The 10,975-nt window shown below is 42.1% G+C and overlaps 1 pseudogene; it reads left to right on the top strand.

The window, feature by feature from the left end:
• The window catches only part of LOC130191585 (uncharacterized protein C1orf112 homolog), a 15,299-nt pseudogene extending 4,334 nt beyond the window's left edge, over positions 1-10,965 (top strand).
• The last annotated feature ends 10 nt before the right edge of the window (positions 10,966-10,975 follow it).

The following is a 10,975-nucleotide window of genomic DNA, read 5'->3' as shown; positions in this document are numbered from 1 at the left end:
AACATGAAATCCAGTCACACATTAATTGAAATCCATCTGCTGAAAAAAAAAAAAAAAAATTATGTGTATGAAAAATATATTAAAATGAAAGTAATGAGTTTAAGCATTCTCTGCATGTTGTCCTCAGGAGAGTGAGGTGGTTTACTGTGGCCGTCTGTCCCTGGTGGCTGACCTGCTGCAAGGACTCTTCAAGGAGGCTTACTCCCTCCAGAAGGGTCTGCTGGAGCTGCTGGACCGCATTTCCCTGGACAGCAGTGGCGCAGAGGAAGAGGTCTCTGATATTGTAACAGGTGTGTGTGTATTTGTATGCATCTGTTGGTTTTCCACAGCCACACCCTTTGTTATGAAGCATATCCCTCGTTGTACCTAGACCATCAATGCAAGTTATGTTTCATCTTCCTCAGTGATTCACAACATGCTGGACATCTGCTCTATTATCTCCAACCTGGACATAGCACTGCACGCAAACACATGGAAATTCCTCATCAAGTCAGTACAGCAGACAGTCATGTTGACACCTACTGTTTTTGTTGATTTCAAATTTACCGTCACTGGACGAATCACTTTGTTTTGAGTTGTGTGACCACTTCTGATCAGACAGTCTGAAGTACCAGTCATTGGTGGAGGAACACCGCCATCACGGTGACATCAGCAACAGCCTGTGTGACAACCTGATGGTCTCCTTCAACAACTGTGTGGAGCTGGCTGAACAGATTAAACATGCTGGTCTGCAGGTAGGAAAGCTCTGATTGGTCGTAAAAAGACAAACAAATTATTAGCCTTGTTTGAGATTAACTGCGCCTCGTCTGTAAAGTGGACTCTGAAGAGCCAACAGCCAGGCGGTTCCCATCATGCCCTCGGTGGAGAGCAACTGCACCGCCTGACTTTAAAAACGGTCCGCCTCAATCTCGTGAGATTATGGTCGGAGACAAATCTAACCAGCATGCATTGTGCTGCAATCGCCGATGATCGATTCTGTGCAGGACTGGCTCATCTCGAACAAGCTTATGAATAAGATTTAGCAGCTTTTTACAGTTTCAGGACTATTTTAATTCATTAAATTTAGTTTCATTTTAATATTTGTCAAAAAAAATAGTGTTGGCGATTTTAAGAGTATGAACTTATATTTGCTCACTAGAGAATTAGTATAAACTCAATATAAAAATGTAAACGTGGTAAGTACAGAACAGTCCTGATACCAACTAGACACCAGAATAGTGGATATTTCTATATGGATGTTTCTAGTATTCTACAATAATTTTGAAAAGATCGACCCTTTGTTTTATTATTTGATTTTTTTCTTCTTCACCTTTTTTGTAATAATGGTCTTTTGTCTTTTTTTAAAGGAGGCAACACAAAGCCCAGAATACAAACTGTTCCAGAAAACTGCAAAGATGTGTCGATTCTTTGCCAACACTTTGGTTCATTACATAAAGGTACACAACATCCACTTGACTTCCTCTTGACTCCATACCAACATTATGCCTGCCACATGTCTATTACATTTATAATTATCTACTTCATAATACAAAGCAGCTGAACTGGCATCCCATCATTCCTTATCCTTTGAACAGGAATTCAAGTGTTTTCTGACAAAGTATTGTAACTGCTATCACCAACTCTACCTCCAGATCATCAGGTATGTGTGGTTTTAAGCAGCCGGTAAAGACTACAACTTGTTCTTTGAGTTAACATTTGTTGAGTGAAGTGAAACGTATATCTGCTGATGTCTTTCAGTAAGTTCCCTCCCAGCTTGTGTGCTCCAACGTTGCCCTCGGCTCTGTCAGGGGAGCTGAAGGCCGCGGCTTTGGTTCCCATGGATGCCCTCTTGCTCCAGCTGTTACCTTTAAGGCCCTTCGTCGAATTTGTCCTCCAGAATGAGCTGCGTGAATTTAATGCTTCCTGTGGCACTGTTGATGGATGATTTTCTGTTTCCTTGTTTTTTACACTTTTCAGTGATGAGCTGAGGCCATTCTAATGCCATAAAGTATACAATTTGTAATGTGCACTATTTTTCTAATGTTAAAATAAATAATGTATTACATGTTTGTTAAAATATAAAAGAATAGAGGTATTCTGACGGTCGACATGAAACAAATTGTGGCTTTNGGAAACAGTACTGTTCATTTTGAAAACGTAACAAAATAGTTTGATGTTTTAGTTTTATTTTATTTTGCAAGGTGTTGCGCAACTGTCCACAATCTAGATTTTTTTTTTTCATCTGGGAGGAACAACTTTAGTTCGGTGAGACTATTTCAATTAATGTTTTATATTAACTTTTATCTACCGTTATGGTGACAATGTAACATGATTCGAACACATTAACGGAAGTATTCACTTTCCCTTTAAACAAACAAATTGATCAGTGAAGCTACACTTAAAATGTAAGTTACTCTAGTTTGTGTTGCACATTGATATTTTTAATCAATTACAGTGCAATGTTTACTTTATTTTGTCATCTCATTCCTGGTGTTTGCATACCGGTCGGAATACTTAATTCACACTTTTCCTGTCCGACATGGTGAATTGATCAACATCTGTGCTGATACCAGTCCTGTGTATTGCATCATGGATTCACTAATATAATGTATCGCCATGTTTCACCGTGTTTCCTCCTGCTGACTGACACTTGTCACAAAACATGCAACATCCGATCCCGGAATGACCTTTTGACTTGTTGGTCTGCAGGGCTAACTCCCGACCACCAGCTTCCTCAGTGTCTGATGCTGGTGAGCGTCCTGGGTCAGCTCGCCTCGCAGCCGGAGGAGGTGCTGCAGCTTTGGTACACCGGCAGCCACTTCTCAGAGGACACGCCCAGGTCAGGAAGAGTACTGCTGTTGTTGTCGTCAGCTGAACTAGTTTTAACATTTGGTGCTTTAATGCAGGGACAAGAGGTTCCTATTACAACTGGTTGTCAAGCTGGCAACTAACTATAACCATAATAATTTCGGTTATTGATGCTGAAGAATAATTTATTTTGATCAAATCAATTGGTGCTAATTTCTGATTTCTTATTTTACCGTAAAGTAAATCATTTCAGCATCAAACATAACGTATGAATTCAGATTTGTAATCATATTGCATTCCAAATAAGTATCATAGGAATGAATTATAATAACGATGACTTGATACCAATAAATACACCAATATTTTACACTCCACAGTAGTGAATGTGATTAATTATGCTCGTATTCAACCCTTGCTTGTGTATATGGAGGTAATAAGAAATATATCTACAGTGGGAATGTTGATATTTACAACTATTAAATAATCCACATTAAACAAAAACATAATTCTTCTATGTAATACAGCAGTTATACAACCCACGGTCACTAGTATTATTTATGACTAAGGATATTGAATAAGTCTAAAGATTATACGAATATGTATGCATCTTTCAGCAGTGTTAAAAGACATGTTATTATTCAATTATATATGTAAACTAATGTTTGTTAATATTTGTCCTTCCCCTGTCTCCAGGCTTCCTCTCTACCAGGCGTTGTTCACTAGTTTCAGGCGATGCTGTACTGAGCGTCGGGTACCTGTGCTGTTGCCGGGGGTGATGATGAAGGGACAGGCCCAGGTTCTGGTCACTCTGCACACCCACATGTGTGTGCAGCTCTGTGCCAGTGTGGCGGCGCTTCCCCCCGTGTACTTCCCCGTGCTGGTGAGGCACACACACACACACACACACACACACACACACACACACACACACACACAACCACATCCATTGTATCAGAAGAAGTGAACACTGTTTTGCTAGTAAAGTTCAGGCAGCGTTCAATCGTGAATGTTTTGATTCGGGCATCATCCCATTTGATGCAGGATTTCCCGTCATTCATTGCGAGTTACTCTTTCACTTTTGTTTTTCTTGTTTCTTGAGTTTTCATGATCTTGTTTTTCCAGACTCCCGCATCTTCCGTCCCCGTCCCCTCTAAACCGTCGTTCTCCTTAATTTCTCTTCCAGGAGCGTTGTTTGATCGATACGGTCCTGCAGACTGATACCCAGACAGCTCTACTGGCAACGGATGTGTGGTGCTTCACAGCACGGTGAGTGTGTGTGTGTGTTCACACACAGCAGCTATATTCTTTTATGTGCACTGTGTCATGCTATATTATTTATAACAAACCCAACATTTCAGATACTTTTAGACATATTATTGTTACTGTTTCACCAAAGTCTTGCTGTCACATCTGTTTTTTACACATATATTTCTGTACTTATTGAATCCACTGCTGATTTGATTTTCTCCGCTTTCAGGTATGGAACAGCAGAACTTTGTCTCCATCATGTCCTCCTCGTTGCACAGCTGGTGGGTTGAGACCAGCACATAAAACAGTTGAGAGTCCACTTTGTAATCTTGTTTTATTTAGATCAGAAAGAAACAGAGTTCACAGCTAATTTCGCTCTAAAAACCCATTTTCAGACATGAATTGCAAAGATGCTGAGTAGACCTCGAAATTGCACGATTTCTGAAATCTCGGCTCTTGTCAACAAGGTCGTGGATGTTTCTCCACGTCTGTGACCTCATCCTGAGCACTTTCTAAAATAACTCTAAATCCCCTCTTCGTAGGGTCAGAATGGGGTCCTCCATGTTTTCTGTGCTAGACCTTGGGGACACCTTTTTTAATACCCTGTGACATCATTACGTCATCAGATTATGGATCCCTTTCCATCAGTTCGTCACCTGTCTTCTGCCGTGACGCCCGTGTGATTTTACCCCTGAGCCTGCACACTGATCCTCTCTCCATCTCTCTCTTCTCCTCCAGGTGAAATCTTGCACCGCTGAGTGTCACCAGTTGGTCCACCTGGGCCTGCTGCTCAAACGCCTGGTGTTCCTCATGACAACGGACCACCAGGTTAGAAACACTGGGAACTGAAATGTTATTCTTTATGAAATCACAAGTGACTCGAGTGTCAACTTCAATCAAATTTTTTAGAGTTTTCCATTGAAGTACACACAGTTACCACCATCACATTGACAAACACCATTCGACTCATTTCATGATTTGATGCAGGAGAGCTCTTTCTAAGATGTTAGTCCAAAAGCTTCCATACGTTTTTATTTGGGTTGAGATCTGCTGACTGGAAGGCAATATTATATGATTCACATAATGTGTATTTATACAATGAGCTCTATGTGATGTGTCTGTACATTAAAATACATTAAACGGTGCAAGATGATACGGTGAAAATAAGGTGGTTTTATTAATTTTCCGAATGATTTTGTCGTTCCAGATGGAGCTGGTGCGGAGCTTCCCACCGTCCGAGCTGGAAAACCTTCCAGTGTGGCGACACGTGCTTCTCCGAGCTCTTTCACAGGACGCTCGTCCCAGTGTCGAGGCCGACATCGTGGGCCTAACTCAAAAAGCTCTGACCGACTGGCAGAATGGAGGGTACAAACTAGGACAAGTGGACAAAGTGGTGAGGGCGACCTCTGGTTCGGGTTGCACCGGGGACGTAATCTTAACCAGTCGGTGCTCTTTGTTAACGTCACCATAGTGGCCAGTTTTGACCTCTTCCTACCAGACGTGAGTCGTGGGTTAATGTTTGCTTTGTGGTCAAATGAAGACGCCATAACTGCAAAGACACGCTCGTGTAAACTCTGCATTATTTCAAATTGTGCGATACGGGTAAAAGATGTTTATGTACATGTTGCCTCTGAAGAAGAGGAAGATGTAGTGACTGATGAGAAAAGGGGCGGGACAAACATCGAGGGCGAGGCTGCGACCTTGTTTCTGTCCTTGTGCCCTCCAGAGAGGGGATAGAAGACAAGTGACCACCACGTTATAAAGAGTGAGATAAGCTTGCTCCCATTGTGGAGAATGCATGGCACAGATTGGTGTTTCATGGTTTATAAAGTTCTGATCATGACAGCATAATACAACACAAGTGTTGAACACTTATTGCACTGNTTCCAAATAAGTATCATAGTAATGAATTATAATAACGATTACTTGATACCAATAAATACAGCAATATTTTACACTCCACAGTAGTAAATGTGATTAATTATGCTCGTATTCAACCCTTGCTTGTGTATATGAAGGTCATAATAAATATATCTACAGTGGGAACTTTGATATTTACAACTATTAAATAATCCACATAAAACATAATTCTTCTATGTAATACAGCAGTTATACAACCCACGGTCACGAGTATTATTTATAACTAAGGATTTTGAATAAGTCTAAAGATTATACGAATATGTATGCATCTTTCAGCAGTGTTAAAAGGCATGTTATTATTCAATTATATATGTTAACTAATGTTTGTAAATATTTGTCCTTCCCCTGTCTCCAGACTTCCTCTCTTCCAGGCGTTGTTCACTAGTTTCAGGCGATGCTGTACTGAGCGTCGGGTACCTGTGCTGTTGCCGGGGGTGATGATGAAGGGACAGGCCCAGGTCCTGGTCACTCTGCACACCCACATGTGTGTGCAGCTCTGTGCCAGTGTACTTCCCCGTGCTGGTGAGGCCCACACACACACACACACACACACACAACCACATCCATTGTATCAGAAGCAGCATCAGAAGAAGTGAACACTGTTTTGCCAGTAAAGTTCAGGCAGCGTTCAATCGTGAATGTTTTGGTTCGGGCATCATCCCCCCCCACCCCAACTAGATACACAAATCAAGCATTTGCTTATTAGAAACCAAGAATGGTAATTTTGTTAGACAAATGAAAAAGGAGTTAAAGAGTGATTGAGAAAGCAAAAGTGAACTAAATCTGAAGCCAGAAGTTAATTCTTATCATTCATTTTTTTATCTTAAGTATGTCATGTCCTGCCATTGTGTTTTATCCTCAAATGTCTAAAGAACATTTGCAAATAATCAAGAAAGTTTGAAAGTATCAACAGGATTTGTTTTGTTTGTTGTGAGGTTGTGATGACAGTCGGGGCCGAGCTTCTCACAGCACGCTTGCCACGAGTTTGTCTTTATCACTTTGAGGTCAATAATAACGAATAACAAAAGTGATTTTTTTGTAGGTGTTTTGGGAATTTGTTGATGCTGTATTCTGGCCATAAGTTTACATTTGATGCAGGATTTTCCGTCATTCGTTGCGAGTTACTCTTTCACTTTCGTTTTTCTTGTTTCTGTTGAGTTTTCATGATCTTGTTTTTCCAGACTCCCGCATCTTCTACCCCCACCTCCCCCGTCCCCTCTAAACCGTCATTCTCCTTAATTTCTCTTCCAGGAGCGTTGTTTGATCGATACGGTCCTGCAGACTGACAACGGATGTGTGGTGCTTCACAGCACGGTGAGTGTGTGTGTGTGTGTTCACACACATAGCAGCTATATTCTTTTATGTGCACTGTGTCATGCTATATTATTTATAACAAACCCAACATTTTAGATACTTTTAGACATATTATTGTTACTGTTTCACCAAAGTCTTGCTGTCGCATCTGTTTTTTACACATATATTTCTGTACTTATTGAATCCACTGCTGATTTGATCTTTTCCGCTGACAGGTATGGAACAGCAGAACTTTATCTCCATCATGTCCTCCTCGTTGCGCAGCTGGTGGGTTGAAACCAGGACATAAAACAGTTGAGAGTCCACTTTGTAATCTTGTTTTATTTAGATCAGAAAGAAACTGAGTTCACAGCTAATTTCACTAAAAACCCATTTTCAGACATGAATTACAAAGATGCTGAGTAGACCTCGAAATTGCACGATTTCTGAAATCTCGGCTCTTGTCAACAAGGTCGTGGATGTTGCTCCACGTCTGTGACCTCAGCCTGAGTACTTTCTAAAATAACTCTAAATCCCCTCTTCGTCGGGTCAGAATGGGGTCCTCCATGTCTTCTGTGCTGGACCTCGGGGACACCTTTTTTAATACCCTGTGACATCATTACGTCATCAGATTATGGATCCCTTTCCATCAGTTCGTCAACCGTCTTCTGCCGTGACGCCCGTGTGATTTTTCCCCTGAGCCTACACACTGATCCTCACCCCCACCCCCCCTCTCTTCTCCTCCAGGTAAAATCTTGCACCGCTGAGTGTCACCAGTCGGTCCACCTGGGCCTGCTGCTCAAACGCCTGGTGTTCCTCATGACGCCGGACCACCAGGTTAGGAACACTGGGAACTGAAATGTTATTCTTTATGAAATCACAAGTGACTCGAGTGTCAACTTCAAATCTAGTTAATAGTTTTCCATTGAAGTACACACAGTTACCACCATCACATTGACAAACACCATTCAACTCATTTCATGATTTGATGCAGGAGAGCTCTTTCTAAGATGTTAGTCCAAAAGCTTCCATACGTTTTTATTTGGGTTGAGATCTGCTGACTGGAAGGCAATATTATATGATTCACATAATGTGTATTTAAACAATGAGCTCTATGTGATGTGTCTGTATATTAAAATACATTAAACGGTGCAAGATGATACGGTAAAAATAAGGTGTTTTTATTAATTTTCCGAATGATTTTGTTGTTCCAGATGGAGCTGGTGCGGAGCTTCCCACCGTCGGAGCTGGAAAACCTTCCAGTGTGGCGACACGTGCTTCTCCGAGCTTTTTCACAGGATGCCCGTCCCAGTGTCGAGGTCGACATCGTGGGCCTAACTCAAAAAGCTCTGACCGGCTGGCAGAATGGAGGGTACAAACTAGGACAAGTGGACAAAGTGGTGAGGGCGACCTCTGGTTCGGGTTGCACCGGGGACGTAATCTTAACCAGTCGGTGCTCTTTGTTAACGTCACCATAGTGGCCAGTTTTGACCTCTTCCTACCAGACGTGAGTCGTGGGTTAATGTCTGCTTTGTGGTCAAATGAAGACGCCATAACTGCAAAGACACGCTCGTGTAAACTCTGCATTATTTCAAATTGTGCGATACGTGTAAAAGGTGTTTATGTACATGTTTGCCTCTGAAGAAGAGGAAGATGTAGTGACTGATGAGAAAAGGGGCAGGACAAACATCGAGGACGAGGCTGCGACCTTGTTTCTGTCCTTGTGCCCTCCAGAGAGGGGATAGATGACAAGTGACCACCACGTTATATAGAGTGAGATAAGCTTGCTCCCATTGTGGAGAATGCATGGCACAGATTGGTGTTCCATGGTTTATAAAGTTCTAGTCATGACAGCATAATACAACACAAGTGTTCAACACTTATTGCACTGAATCCCCCCAAAAATCTTAAACTATTGTGTATTTCTCTTCACCTTTGCCATAAGAATACAATTCATTTAATTTAGCCGTCAGTGTATAGAGATGGTTTGGACCGTAAAAGATTCATGTCTGGGTGGAAAAGGTGAACATTTATTAGTCTTGTTAATTTTCGAATATGATTTTAATAAGTCTGGACTCGTTCATCACCTGTCTTTTGATCCACCTTCAATAATTTTCTTTGGCTTGTTCCAGTGTAGCTCTATTTCACAGCCATATTGTCCAGCTGCTATCAGTTAAATTCTTGCCAAAATGATTAAATCCAGCCGAGAAAACAATGCAAGGAAGCTCGGCGGAGACATTTGAAATGGAAGTTCCTTCTGTCTCCAGAACGCGGCGCTGTTATGCCTCCTCGCCGTGGTTCGGGTGCAATCCTCTCCTGAAGAGCAGTGTGTGTTGTCTGCAATGAGGATAATCACACAGCTCTGGTTACGAATGAGTCCCGACCAGGTGAGATCTAAACACGCACACATCCCATGCACACAGGCGTAGTGCCTGACTGTTGTCCCTGTTGCCATGCTCCAGGTGCAGACACATCCCGTGCTCCAGTCCACTCTGCAGCTGCTTCTGTCAATATCGGCCATTTTAGTGAAAAACATCGAACCACAAGTCATTTTTCAGGTATGCTGTCAGTCATCCACAGAAAGCAGATGAAGAATGGAGAATACATCTGTGTGTTTTGTGTGTGTGTGTGTGTGTTCCAGGCTCTGTTGTGTGTGGATAATGTGGTGTCCCAGAAGTGTGCAGATCAGCTGCTGCTGGCTGCTCTGGAGTTCCTCTCCTCCCTGGGGAAGATCTTAGTTCCTCCCAACAACCAGGTAATGCGACCAGTCTATTTTTGTTAGGGATCTCACCTTTTTTTAAAGTTCATTTATTGTCATATTTTCTCATTCACACCAACTTTTTTGTGCCGCAGAATCAGATTCTGCCGAGGCTAAGCCGCCTGTTTGGTGTCCTGCTGGCTGACAGCTTCAGCAGCACACCCTGGAGGCCTTCTCTCAGTTTGCAGAGGTAGGGCAGCAACTCAATCGGCGTAATAATGGATATGCTTGTTGCCTGGTCATAAACTTAACGTGTCCTTTTGTGATTCAAGATTACAAACCATGAAGAGGTTATTTCTCAAAGTTTGAGTGTAGAAGATACCAAGACGAAGGTGGTGAACTATCTTAGCAAGGTAAGGAGACGCTAACGCATCGCAATGCAGATCCACTATGGATAACACAAATGGATGTAAATAAGCATGTCTTGTTGTAGACTGCTAATGCACAAGAAGCTGCGGAGTCGAGGCTCCGGAGGCTCAAGCTGGAGACGGCAGAAATTGAACAACACAACGAGAGGCTGGAAATGAACAAAGGAGATGCTTCCAACACACTGCCTGCTGAAGCGGAGGCAGAGTCGGAGGTTAGTGGAGATTAAGTTAAATCCAAACTTCATTCACAGGCTTCTGGAAAACGCATGACATCACTTCACAATTACACTGTCCACTTCACTGAGTGGCAGCTGACCCATACGACACTGCCTCCTCGTGTACATGTACCCCAGTGCTCTAGGACAGTGGTTCTCAACCTTTTTTCAGTGATGTACCCTCTGTGAAATACTGTTTTCAGCCAAGTACCCCCTAACCAGCGCAAATAATCTTTGGTAAAAAAAAAGTAGTAATACACAGCACTGTGCCATCAGTGTCGGATTTATTAAACTGTCAACAATGAACATTGCATTAAACTGAATGCTTTAGCATTTACATTTTAATGAGAAACTTGTGCTTGTGCTTCACTGAGGATCTTTGTCAG

Source organism: Pseudoliparis swirei, unplaced genomic scaffold (genome assembly GCF_029220125.1).
Source record: "Pseudoliparis swirei isolate HS2019 ecotype Mariana Trench unplaced genomic scaffold, NWPU_hadal_v1 hadal_166, whole genome shotgun sequence".
Taxonomy (NCBI): Eukaryota; Metazoa; Chordata; class Actinopteri; order Perciformes; family Liparidae; genus Pseudoliparis; species Pseudoliparis swirei.
This window is presented reverse-complemented; position numbering and strand designations above follow the sequence as displayed.